Source organism: Choloepus didactylus, chromosome 1 (genome assembly GCF_015220235.1).
Source record: "Choloepus didactylus isolate mChoDid1 chromosome 1, mChoDid1.pri, whole genome shotgun sequence".
NCBI classification, from domain to species: Eukaryota; Metazoa; Chordata; class Mammalia; order Pilosa; family Megalonychidae; genus Choloepus; species Choloepus didactylus.
Genome location: NC_051307.1, coordinates 15,126,152 through 15,138,225, shown reverse-complemented (window position 1 = coordinate 15,138,225; position 12,074 = coordinate 15,126,152). Strand labels below are relative to the sequence as shown.

Genomic DNA, 12,074 nt, shown 5'->3' with positions numbered 1-12,074 from the left:
GAGAGTGGTTTTTACTAAAAAGGATTTCCCATCCTCAATATAAAGTTGAGGAAATGAACTTTATATATAACTGCAATACCAAATTTATGTTGGCCATCCACCAGGAACTGCATCGCCTCGTGTGTGTCAGGCACCTGGCAACCTGGTACATCTTGTTGTTTACCTAAATAAATTTTCCAAGGAATAGATTATTTTTTTTCACTCTTTTAAAGCAGCAAGTTTTTAAAACTATCCATCCTTCTTCGTCAAATGTATTTCTCCCAGTCCCTCGGTTTTAAACAGAAGAGGCCAAATTGAATTGAACTTTTTTATTGACTCAGGGTCAAACGAAATAGAATGTGCGAGAGAGCTCTGTAAACCAGGCAGCACAATACGACTGTGTGCTATTCTTCGTCTCCTCAATGGCTGTGCCCTCCTGCCTCCTGACCCCGGCGATGATGGTTTGGGAGGTTTTGTGTCTGCTTTTCATGGCTTTTCCGTGTCCTTCAGCCGTCACTTCTGCTTTCGAGGGCATCCTGCCTTCATTCTACTTGGCTGCTTCTATGGGGTTGTGAAACCAGAGAAACAAGCCTGTTAACAAGATGTCGAGTGAGTGTCAAAGTTCTTTGTCTTTGTGACCCTGGGCAGGCGATTTAACTTCTCTGTGCCTCAGTTCCCTCACTTGTAAAAAGGGGTGGAAACAGTACTTACATCAGGGTGTTAGGGAAGAGCTTGAATGAAAGAATCCATAGGAAGTGTTTCAGGCAGGGACTGGTGTGTAGTAAATATCAATATTAGTTATTGTTAAAGTGATAACTTAGTATTAGTAGGGACTAAAGAATTTTTCTGTAAAGAACAGCCATGGATTTTTGTGCTAGCATTTTGTCCAAGATGAAGGCCCTTAAAATTTGCTTGCTTATTTCCAGATTCTTGGCTTTATTCTCTCTCATCGGGTGGCTAGGTAGTGAGCTCCGGAGAAGTGAGGGTCCCTGCGTTAGGAAGCCAGTTTGGGAGGGAGCTGAGATTTGACCTAGGAAACTCAAGCCCTGGGCTGACTCAGGGGCTGGACTAACCTTATCATCTAAGAACTCTTTGAGGTGCACAAACTTCAGCTCTGCCTCCCACCCACACTCCCCTTTACCTATAACAGCATCGGGGACAATAACTCGCCCACTGGGTGACACTCCACGTCAGGCAATGCTCACTGCTTTATCTGCATACTGCTTTCTGCAGCCTGCCAGTGAGCTTGTTCTGAGGGTCAGTAAGATCAGAGAACCCTAATCCTACCCACTCATTTTTGAAACAGGGCTGACACCCAGGGAGGTGAAGGGACATACCTGGTACCACGCAGCTGGCCAAGGGCACCCATGTCCCATGACTCCCAATTTCCTGCTTGTCCCACTACACTACACCACCTACTTAGGTCCAGCCACCTGGTGCCAGCTTTTAGTGCCCCTAAGACATGTGTTTTCTGAGCAGATTGGCAAAGCAAAGCACAGGGCCCCTGGGGACCGACTGGGGTCCGGAGGGGCTGGTAGGAAGGTGGGAGCCAGATTGGAAGTGATTCACTGTCCCCCAGAGAACACAACCCAGAACCTGTGACATTGAAGCCCCAGAAAGATAATCTTCAGATGAGAAGGGGAGGACAGACTGACCCTTACTCTTCCCCCAAGTCAGATTTTATTTTTTGATTGATTGAATTATTTTGTTTAATGATAATACCTGATTGATGTAAACTAATCTCACCCTCTGGAGAGAACCACTGTTGAAAGCTTCATTCTAGATTTTTTTCCCAAAATACACACACACCCATACACACCCACACACACATGAATTGGGTCATATACTTGAAAATACTTGTTTGTTCATTTGTCTGGTTTTTTTTGTTTTTTGTTTTTATTTTCTTTAGCAGTGGAGTGTGGTGTTTTAGAGCACAGACTCCAAAGCATTTACACCTGTGAGGGGTAGATGAGTTAACTTTTGTTAACTCACAACAACACTCACACACAGATAGTATTATATGAATGGTTTCTTTTTGTCATGAATAAAACTAAATATTGTGGGCTGCTTTATGTCAATACAGTAGGATCTACCTTTGCTTTCTCAAGGGCAGCATTATATTCCATCCTACCATTATTTATTAACTAATTTCCTAATGATAGATGTAGGTTTTCCCCACCTTTTGATATTATAAATAATCAGGCAATGAACATATCATACACATACACACACACACACACACACACACACACACACACACACATTACTACTTGTCTTATTATTTGCTTTGCGTAGATTCCTAAGAAATAGAGTTACCAGATCAAAAGACCAAGAATATTGCTAGATTGGACTCTAGAAGGGTTAGAGCAAATGGCAACCCCTCTCTCTGCACCCCTACCCCAATAGTATATGGAACTGTTTCCCCATTTCCTCACCTGTACATGTAGTTATCATTCTTTTTTGTCTTTGCTAGTCTGAACAGAAGAAAAAATAAGTTCTCATTTTCATATGCATTCAGTTGATTAAAAGAGAGGTTGAGAATCTTTTCACTTGTTTTGTTCATATCCTCTGCCTGTTATTCTATTAAGGTCATTGTCCTTCCTTATTGATTGTAAAATAACTTTACTTATTAAAATTATTATCGTTTTGTCTGCCCCATATGTTGCCAGTGGTTTTTCCTTTAACTGTCTCTGATTCTTCATGCCATATAAAACGGTGGAGGGAGCAACTTGTAGGAACCACCACATTGGCTGTCCTAAGTAAGCCAGGCTTGATCCCTAACAATGAGTCCACCTGGCAGGGGGCTTGGGGGAAGCGGATGTCATTCCAAGCAAAAGAAAATCAGGTTAGGGCCCAAAGGCCCACAAGTAACCAGAAGCTGTCAATTTTCTCCTGTCATGAATGCCAGATGAAATTTATCACCCAAGCCCTCCTACAAAGGAAATCGGGTCCTCTTCCCTTCCCGTCCTCTTCTCTTCCTTCCCATCTTCCCCTCCCTTCCGGATGTGGATGGGGCAGCAGCTACAGGTCTAGTATCCAGGACATGTGGCAGGGCAGGGGCAGGGGGAGGTATGAGGTGGCAGGCAGAGGAAGTAGCCACTGTGGTTTGGAGAATGGTTAGATTAAACAAGTACATTAATTGTGCAAATGAGAAAATAAACAGAGGAAAACGGGAGCCAACTTTCTCACTGTCAGAGAATGAATTTACAAAGATGGTAAAGAAGTAGGCTAGAAAGAGTTCTGCAGTAATGGATTGGATTTTGAACTATCATTAAGACATTTAAACATAGATACATACATACATTTACATAGTATATGATATATGTATATTATATATGCACACAGAGATAAATATAAAGATTGCTATAGTTGTCTATGTGTCTGTGTTTATATATTTACTTATATGTTTATGTATTTACTAGCTCTGTCCCCTGAGACAATGACACCCCAGTGGCAATGGACCTACTGAGCGCCCACATCTCCAAAGTTCTACGGAGAATAAGGTAAGCTTGGAACATCTTAAGGTGCCACAAAGTAATGAAATTACTCAGAGAAAAATGGAAATATGTCAAAAGGACACAGAAGCCAACTTGAACAAGCTCCCGCTGGCCAAACCAAGGACAATTTGAAAATTGAAATAAATGAGAATAATGGATTATAATCCATTGAACAAAATAGGAGTCAAGAATCCATACTGATATAAATAAATGAATAAATACATAAATAAATGAGGAAGGAAAAAAAGGTCTTCCTTACAATAGAATATCAACCAGCAAACGTAGAAAAAGCAAATCATATAACTGATAAGAAACTTGTAACTAAAATATATAAAAGATATATAAATAGCCAATAAGCACATGGAAAAATGCTCACCCTCTCTGGCCATTTGGAGGATGCAAATCATAACCACAGCCAGTGGCACACGCTTGAAGCTCAAGTGGTCACCGTGGTGCTGTCGGGGAATTATATCAGGAAGGATGGGCAGCAGCGGCTGCAGGTGTCCTGTGAGGCGCTGGGCAACCCCCACCCTTTCCAGGGCCTATTGTTGGGCGTGGCCCAGATGAGGGAGTGGTGGCCGAGCCCCTTGGTCCCCTGGTATGGAGGGAAGTGCAGGACAGGGTGGTGGCAGCCTGAGTCGGGACCTTGGACGCTCTTCTCATCCTTTCGGGTTCTGTGATGGTTTGAAGTCTTATGGACCCGTGAAAAAGTCATGTTCTTAAAGCTAATCCATTTCTGTGGGTGTGGAGCCATTGTGAGTGGGATTTTTTTTTTTTTAGATTCATTTTACTGAGATATATTTTCACATACCATGCAATCACACAAAACAAAGCATATATTCAATTGCTCACAGTACCATTATACAGTTGTGCATTCATCACCAAAATCAGTCCCTGACACCTTCAGTACCACACACACAAAAATAACAAGAATAAAAATTAAAGTGAAAAAGAACAATTAAAGTAAAAAAGAACACTGGGTGCCTTTGTTTGTTTGTTTTCCTTCCCCCATTTTTCTACTCATCCATCCATAAACTAGACAAAGGGGAGTGTGGTCCATATGGCTTTCCCAATCCCATTGTCACCCCTCATAAGCTACATTTTTATACAACTGTCTTCAAGATTCATGGGTTCTGGGTTGGAGTTTGATAGTTTCAGGTATTTACTGCTAGCTACGCCAATTCACTAGAACCTAAAAAGGGTTGCTTATATTGTGCGTAAGAGTGCCCACCAGAGTGACCTCTCGGCTCCTTTTGGAATCTCTCTGCCACTGTAGCTTATTTCATTTCCTTTCGCATTCCCCTTTTGGTCAAGAGGATGTTCTCCATCCCACAATGCCGGGTCTACATTCCTCCCCGGGAGTCATATTCCACGTTGACAGGGAGATTCACTGTGAGTGGGATTTTAACTTGAGATGTGACCCACCTCATTCAGGGTAGGTCTTAATCCTCTTTCCAGAGTCTTTTATAAGAGGATAAAAGACAGAAGCTGAGAGAGAAGGACACACAGAAACAGAGAGGAAGCCATTGAAGCCAGAAGCCAGAAGCAAGAAAACCTGGGAGAGAAGGGAGAGTCCTGTGGATATCGCCATGAGCCTGCTCATGTGGCAGAGGAGCTGAGGATTGCCGGTAGCCAGTCTTCAGGGAGAAAGCATCTCCTGTTGATGCCTTGATTTGGACATTTTCATGGCCTTAGAACTGTAAACTTCTAAGTTAATAAATTCCAGTTATAAAAGTCAACCCATTTCTGGTACATTGCATTTTATCAGCTTTAGCAAACCCAGATGGTTTTATTTGAATCATTCCCTCAGGAGACATTTCCTGACTTCCTACGTAAGATTACGTCCTCTTGTTCTGGTTTCTGTGGCACCTAAAGCCCGGTACTTGCCCTCTCAGAATATGAAATGTACTCTATTAGAATTATTTTTGAGCTGATCAGAAATTTTCTTCATTGAAAAGGCCTGTACTTTTAAAGGAAATAGTGTTCATGTTTTCTCCCAAATGAGAAATAAATTTGAGATGTCTGTAGCTCTTAGTTTGTTATTTAGTACTGCTTATTTAGTTCCTGTTTAATATTGATGACACATCTTTTTTTCAGTGAAATTGCTTGATCTGTTCAAGTGTAGAATTTCATTTCTTATATAATCTATTACAATACGAAAGCAATAGGTTTTCCTGAAAATCTAGTCTTTAACTCAATTGTCAATACTATGTTCTGATCAAATGTTAAGCCCTTCCTGTTTGTACTTATTGCAGTTGGTAGTTAAGCACCTGAAAAGTTTAACACTATATACCATAAATGCAGATACTTACAGATAAATGATGTTTGGGGAAGTTATAATTATTTTGTGTTAATTGTTTGTTGGATATTTAAGTAATAATAGAGTATAAAATTCTTACTTGGAGAAATGGAGGAATGTTTGTAAAATAACAGTTGCAGTCTTATTTTAACAAATGAGAAAATAAATGTTGGCTAGTTTTTGTGAGGAAAAAAAAACACAATGAGATACCACTTCATCCTCACTAGGATGGTTATAAAAAAAGGTAGATAATGAGTGTTGGCAAGGATGTGGGGAAATTGTAACCCTCATACACTGCTTGTGAGAATATAAAATGGTGCAACTGCTTTGGAAAACAGTCTGGCAGTTCCTCAAACAGTTAAACATAGAGTTACCATAGGATCTAGTTAATCTCACTCCTCAGTATAGAAATGAATAAATAGTACTGCTTATCTAGTTCCTGTTTAATATTGATGACACATCTTTTTCTCAGTGAAATTGCTTGATCTGTTCAAGTGTATCTTATTGTAATAGATAAATAAACTCCTCAGAGAAATAGAAGCTTATGTGTATACAAAAACCTGTATGCAAATGTTCATAGAAGCATTATTTATAACACCCAAAAAGTAGAAAAAACCCAAATGTTCAAACCAATGAATGGTTAAATAAATATGGTATATCCATACTATGGAATATTATTCAGTCATAAAAAGGCATAAAGTACTGATACATGCTACAATATGAATGAACATTGAAAACATTATGCTGAGTGAAAGAAGCCAGTCATAATAGGTCACATATTGCATCATTCCATTGATATGAAATTCCAAAATAGGTAAATCTATAGAGACAGAAAGTAGATTAGTGGTTCCCTAGAGCTGAGGGACGGGGGAAATAAGGGGTGATGGTTCAGGGTACCAAGTTTCCTTGGAGGGAAATGAAAATGTCCTAAAATTGATTGTGGTGATGTATGTACAATTCTGTGACTATACAAAATGCCACTGAATTATATACTTTAAGTGAATGGATTGTATAGTATGTGAATTATATCTCAGAAGAGGAATTTGCAATGTCAAAGGAATTATGGAAATAGACAATTACCATTCGGGAATTGTCATAGCTGCTGTTGATCATGCAGGAGGCAGAACGGGATAATGGTAGACACTAACTTGAGCAGTAATCAAGCTTCACCTCACAGGGGTGGGGCAGGTCAAGGAATCTGGATGAAGTGGATACACGAGTTCTTTGTACTATTCTTGCAACTTTTCTGCAGAAATGAAATTATTTCAAAATAAAGAATTTCAAAAGGCTATAGAGTCATCTAATGGACTAGGTGTTCAATTACCTTTCTTCATATACCTAGAAAGATTATTTAAATGAATATTCTTTGTATCACCTCTATAAAAACTCAGCACAGATGTGTGTGTGTGTATGTGTGTGTGTGAGAGAGAGAAATGTGCTGTGTTAATGAAAACAGGAGGTCTACTATTTAACACTAACAATACCTCACTAATACAGTAAGAATTGTGGGGCTTGAAGAAAAAGAACAGATTCTGTCATACACCAGAGATACCTCCTCAGTGTTGCCTAAAATTCTTTTCACAGGTAATACATTCATTCCATGATTAGAGATAAGACTGGGATACAGCCCACCCTACCCCTCCAACCCCAAACACACACACTCTCCAATAAAGGAAGTACACTGATCCCAATTCACATGGGATGATAAAACAGGTGATTGCAGAGCCTTTCCTGAGGGTTGAGGATTTTAATCAAAGGGACAAAAGAGAAATCCAAGTGGATAGAGGAGCAGCTAGAAATGGGAAGACAATATAAAAAGAAAAGCAGTGATAAATAATGGTGGTGATGGACTATTCAGACACTGGGTCTCTCCCCAGTTGATTGTGGAAATTTGATAAACCTAGCCTCACATCCTTTTTTAAAAAAGCAATGACAGCTATTGTTTAGAGTGTGCTTAAACAATAGTGCTTAATAGCCACTATGCCAAGCACTACATATACATTTTCACACTCAAGTCTCTCAGCAACCCTAGGTGGTGGGCACAATTATTATCCTCGTTTCACAGATACATAAACGGAGACCAAGTTCACACAACTCATGAGTAGTGCAACCAAGATTCCAGTTGCTCCAGAAACCAAGTTCATTACCACTACTAAAACGGCTCTCGATACAACAGTTCAAGGAATGATGTCCATCTGTAGAAGGGTTTAGCCATGTGTTCAGAACTGTGCTACCTTAGGGCCCAACCCTAACTGAAGACCTAACTTTCTAGTTGAGGAGACGAGTGTGACGCCCTCCAGGCTCACTCCCCACTCACGCCCTGCCTCACCGTCCCACCACTGGTATGGTCTGTCTGGGTAGCCTTTCCCAGCAACACCCGCAGCCTTGCCCGTGGTTCCAGCCCTCTATCTGGAGATGGTAGGTTTTTAGGGTCCTCATGCTGGAGGGAAAGGGGCACTAACCGTGATTTTCATAAAGTGGCTGATTTTGTCACACTGACGAGACACATGCTTGGTTTCTGCCATATCCTCCAAAGCAGTATGATCCTGCAGAACACTTCTGCAGCAGATGCACGCTTGGAAGAGGCTCCTGAGGCTGGACACGGTTTGGCAGGGATAACAAGAGTTGTTTCTGGGCATGGGAGTTGGGCAGCAAAGAGAAGAGATAGAAAGCACAGTCAGATAAGGAAGGAGGCCTGCCAGAGACTCTGGATGAGAGAGAGAAACAGGGAGTGGGAATGCTGAAGATTTCAGAGAGTGTGAGAATAGTTTTAGGGAAAGAAATGATGTGGCCAGAAGCCTTATCAGGGAAACAAGCATGGGAGGAGAGAATGCAAAGGAAGGGGCCAGGCAAAGGAACCGGATTCAGCAACACACACAGGAGTTCCCTGGGTTTCTAAATGAGAGCCTAAATGTAATTCCCAAATTCAAAGATAAAGTCCTCGTGCTATGTGCATTTGGTACATTGTCACTGCCTCTGTCTCATGACACACTCTTGTCTTTTGCTCTTTTCATTTATTTCTCTCCAACTAAACATATGTCTCCCCTTAAAATCACATATTTCAAACACAGAGAAAACTCCAGAAAATAAATATAACAAACATCTATGGGACCAACATTGAAATTTTTTAAATAGTGGAATTTTGTCTTATTGCTTGGGATCTTTTCTTTTTAAGACCCAAAATAGTCTAGATCCAGAAGTATATCTTTTGAACCCCTCCCAGATCTCATCCCCTATTTCCCACCCCACAGGTGTGGGAAACTGTGATTTTCCTCAATACATTGACGATATTGCTCCATTGTCCCATGATATCTATTTCACCGATGAGATGTCTGTTCTTGGTCTAAGTTTTGTTTTTCTTTTCTCTCTAAAATCTTGTAAGACTGTTCTCTTTGTCTCTGTGTTTCATTATATATTATGCCTAAGTGGGGATTTATTTGTTTGTTTACTTATTTGCTTACTTTGGTGCAGGATTTACAGTGCACTGGCTAGCTGAGAACTTCCATCTTTCTTTAATTCTAAAAATTTTCACCTGAATTTTTCACCTTTCCTTCTATCTCCTTCTGAAACACTGATAATATGTCAATTTTTCATGTTGCTTAATGGCTCTCACATATTTTTTATTCTCATTATCTCAATGAGATGCATTCTGGGTAAATCCCTCAGTATCATTAACTAATTCAATTTTTAACTGCATTCAGTGTGGAGTTTAATTTCATTATCATATTTTTTATTCCAAAGAGCTTACATTTTTTATATTCACCTGTACTTCTTTTATTTCTGCCACTTTTTGTTTCATAATTTCTCACCCTTCATCTCTGGGAGGACCCAAAACATAGTCACTTGAAAGTCATTTTCAGATTTTGCTATTATTTTCATTTCTTTAGGAATTCATTCACCCAATTATGTATTTTTAAAATGTTTGCTCTTTCTTAGCATTAGTTTTCTTCATTTGTTTTGAATTTTCAGTTTGTAGAGTCATCTTGTGTGGGAATTCCCGCTTCTTGCTGTCTGCACTCACCCCAGCACATACCTGCACCACCCATGGGTCTCTCAGGGTCCCCAGGCAGGAACCAGATGTTACATGGAAACTGGGGATGCAGAGATGTGGAGGCTCCAGATGCCAGCTTGGCCTGAGGCATGACTATGAGGCTCCTTCACTTCCCACCTCCACAAGAGCATGGTTTTCTAAAAACTGTAAACCCAGATAGCATTGTAAACATATTAGCATTCTTCAATCTCCTTCACAAGTGGAGGGGCCCCAGGTCAGCCTTTAGTTTCAAGCCTGGCTCTTGTCCCTCACCATACCTGGGACATGTTTAGTCCCTCTTGACCCACAAGAGTTAAGTTCGTAACTGCCTCTCCTACATCTGGTCCCAGAGGCTGGCACAGCTGTGGTTTCAGTCCCATCTCCATGTGGAGTTTATCTTGTTTCTATTCCAAGTACCTGGTTTTGGTACTAATTATGTCTTTCTAAATTTTGCTTTTTATACTTTTTCCCTTTATCATCCCTATTTTTTTTTTTTTTTTTTTTGGAATAGAATGGAATTGGGGACCTACAAAACAGAAGTTACAATGTTATATCCCTAGGATATGACATTTATGCCCCCTTTAATTTTTTCTTTCTTGTACTTTTTTAAACCATCTTTTTTAAACCATTCCTTTCAGTAACTAGGAATGGTATGCATATTTTCTTAAAAGAGAAGTGCCACCTCCTTCAGAAGTTCAGGAGTTGTTTATAAAGAAGAATGTGTACTGAACATGGGTAGTTTCCTGGTCAACCCTGTGCCCTTTAGGTTTTGAGAAAGACTCTGTGAACTTTGCAGAAACTCAAACAATGTTGGCCGAAGGAGTGAAATGTGCTAGACTGTCACAAATCTTTCAAAAAACCAAGTCAGCTAAGACTTAGAACTGTGATACTGAAGTACCCTTATATTGGAATTGCATTTAATGGAATCAAATGTTACTTGTTTCTCTCCCTAGTATGATTTAGGTTTTGTGGATGAAAGGAGGGACAGGCAAGGAAGGAAGAATGCCTTTTCTTTCAACAAATCTAGACAAAGCTAAGTGAAATGGATTCATCATCCTAGGTGCAATACCCAGGCCAAGTAGGCTCTTATTTTTTGAAAGCAAAAGAATAATATTTTAAGTCTGAAGAGAACTGAAAAAGTCATCAACTCTGTGCTACAACCGCAAAAATCACCGCCCCCCCCCCCTCCCAAGAATTCCAGAAGGCAAACAGAAGACATTTAAAAGAGGTAAGTGAATTCGGACATCGATAAAGAGCAAGGTTAATAATTTAAAATTAAATCAGCTGTGACAGCCCATATGTTCAAGAAGTGTAAGTTGTAAACACTGAATTTCAAAAGAAATAAATATAAGATGAGAAGTGAGGAGTAGAGGGTTAATGGGAAACACTGACTCCTTTATGCTCCCAGCTGTAGATTTTAAGGTTTACTTACTTAACAACAGAGCCTGAAAGCAGAAGGGGGACTAAGGTCAATGAATGTTTGGGGGTTTCCTTGCCTGTGCCAGGGTCACTTGGGTCCTGTTCCCTTTCTGGGGTCCACCCATGGCCAGGCGGATTTGTGTAGCTCGTCAACTCTGGGTTCTAGAACAGAGCGAAAGAACCACTTTTAAAAGGGGAGGCAGGGAAAAAGCATTTGACAAAATCCAACATCCGTTTTTGATAAAAACACTTCAAAAGGTAGGAATTGAAAGAAACTTCCTCAACATGATAAAGAGCATATATGAAAAACCCACAGCCAGCATAGTACTCAATGGTGAGAGACTGAAAGCCTTCCCTCTAAGATCAGGAACAAGACAAGGATGCCCGCTGTCACCACTGTTATTCAACATTGTGCTGGAAGTGCTAGCCAGGGCAATCCGGCAAGACAAAGAAATAAAAGGCATCCAAATTGGAAAAGAAGAAGTAAAACTGTCATTGTTTGCAGATGATATGATCTTATATCTAGAAAACCCTGAGAAATCGACGATAAAGCTACTAGAGCTAATAAACAAATTTAGCAAAGTAGCGGGATACAAGGTTAATGCACATAAGTCAGTAATGTTTCTATATGCTAGAAATGAACAAACTGAAGAGACACTCAAGAAAAAGATACCGTTTTCAATAGCAACTAAAAAAATCAAGTACCTAGGAATAAACTTAACCAAAGATGTAAAAGACCTATACAAAGAAAACTACATAACTCTACTAAAAGAAATAGAAGGGGACCTTAAAAGATGGAAAAATATTCCATGTTCATGGATAGGAAGGCTAAATGTCATTAAGATGTCAA

The 12,074-nt window shown here is 40.0% G+C and overlaps 1 long non-coding RNA gene across 1 annotated transcript in view; it reads right to left on the bottom strand.

Annotated features, from left to right (window-relative positions):
• Positions 1-326: 326 nt before the first annotated feature.
• The window catches only part of LOC119531332, a 49,798-nt gene continuing 38,050 nt past the window's right edge, over positions 327-12,074 (bottom strand). Inside the window, exon 3 of the long non-coding RNA XR_005216305.1 lies at positions 327-540. This is a non-coding gene — a long non-coding RNA (uncharacterized LOC119531332). The remainder of the gene's footprint in view (positions 541-12,074) is intronic.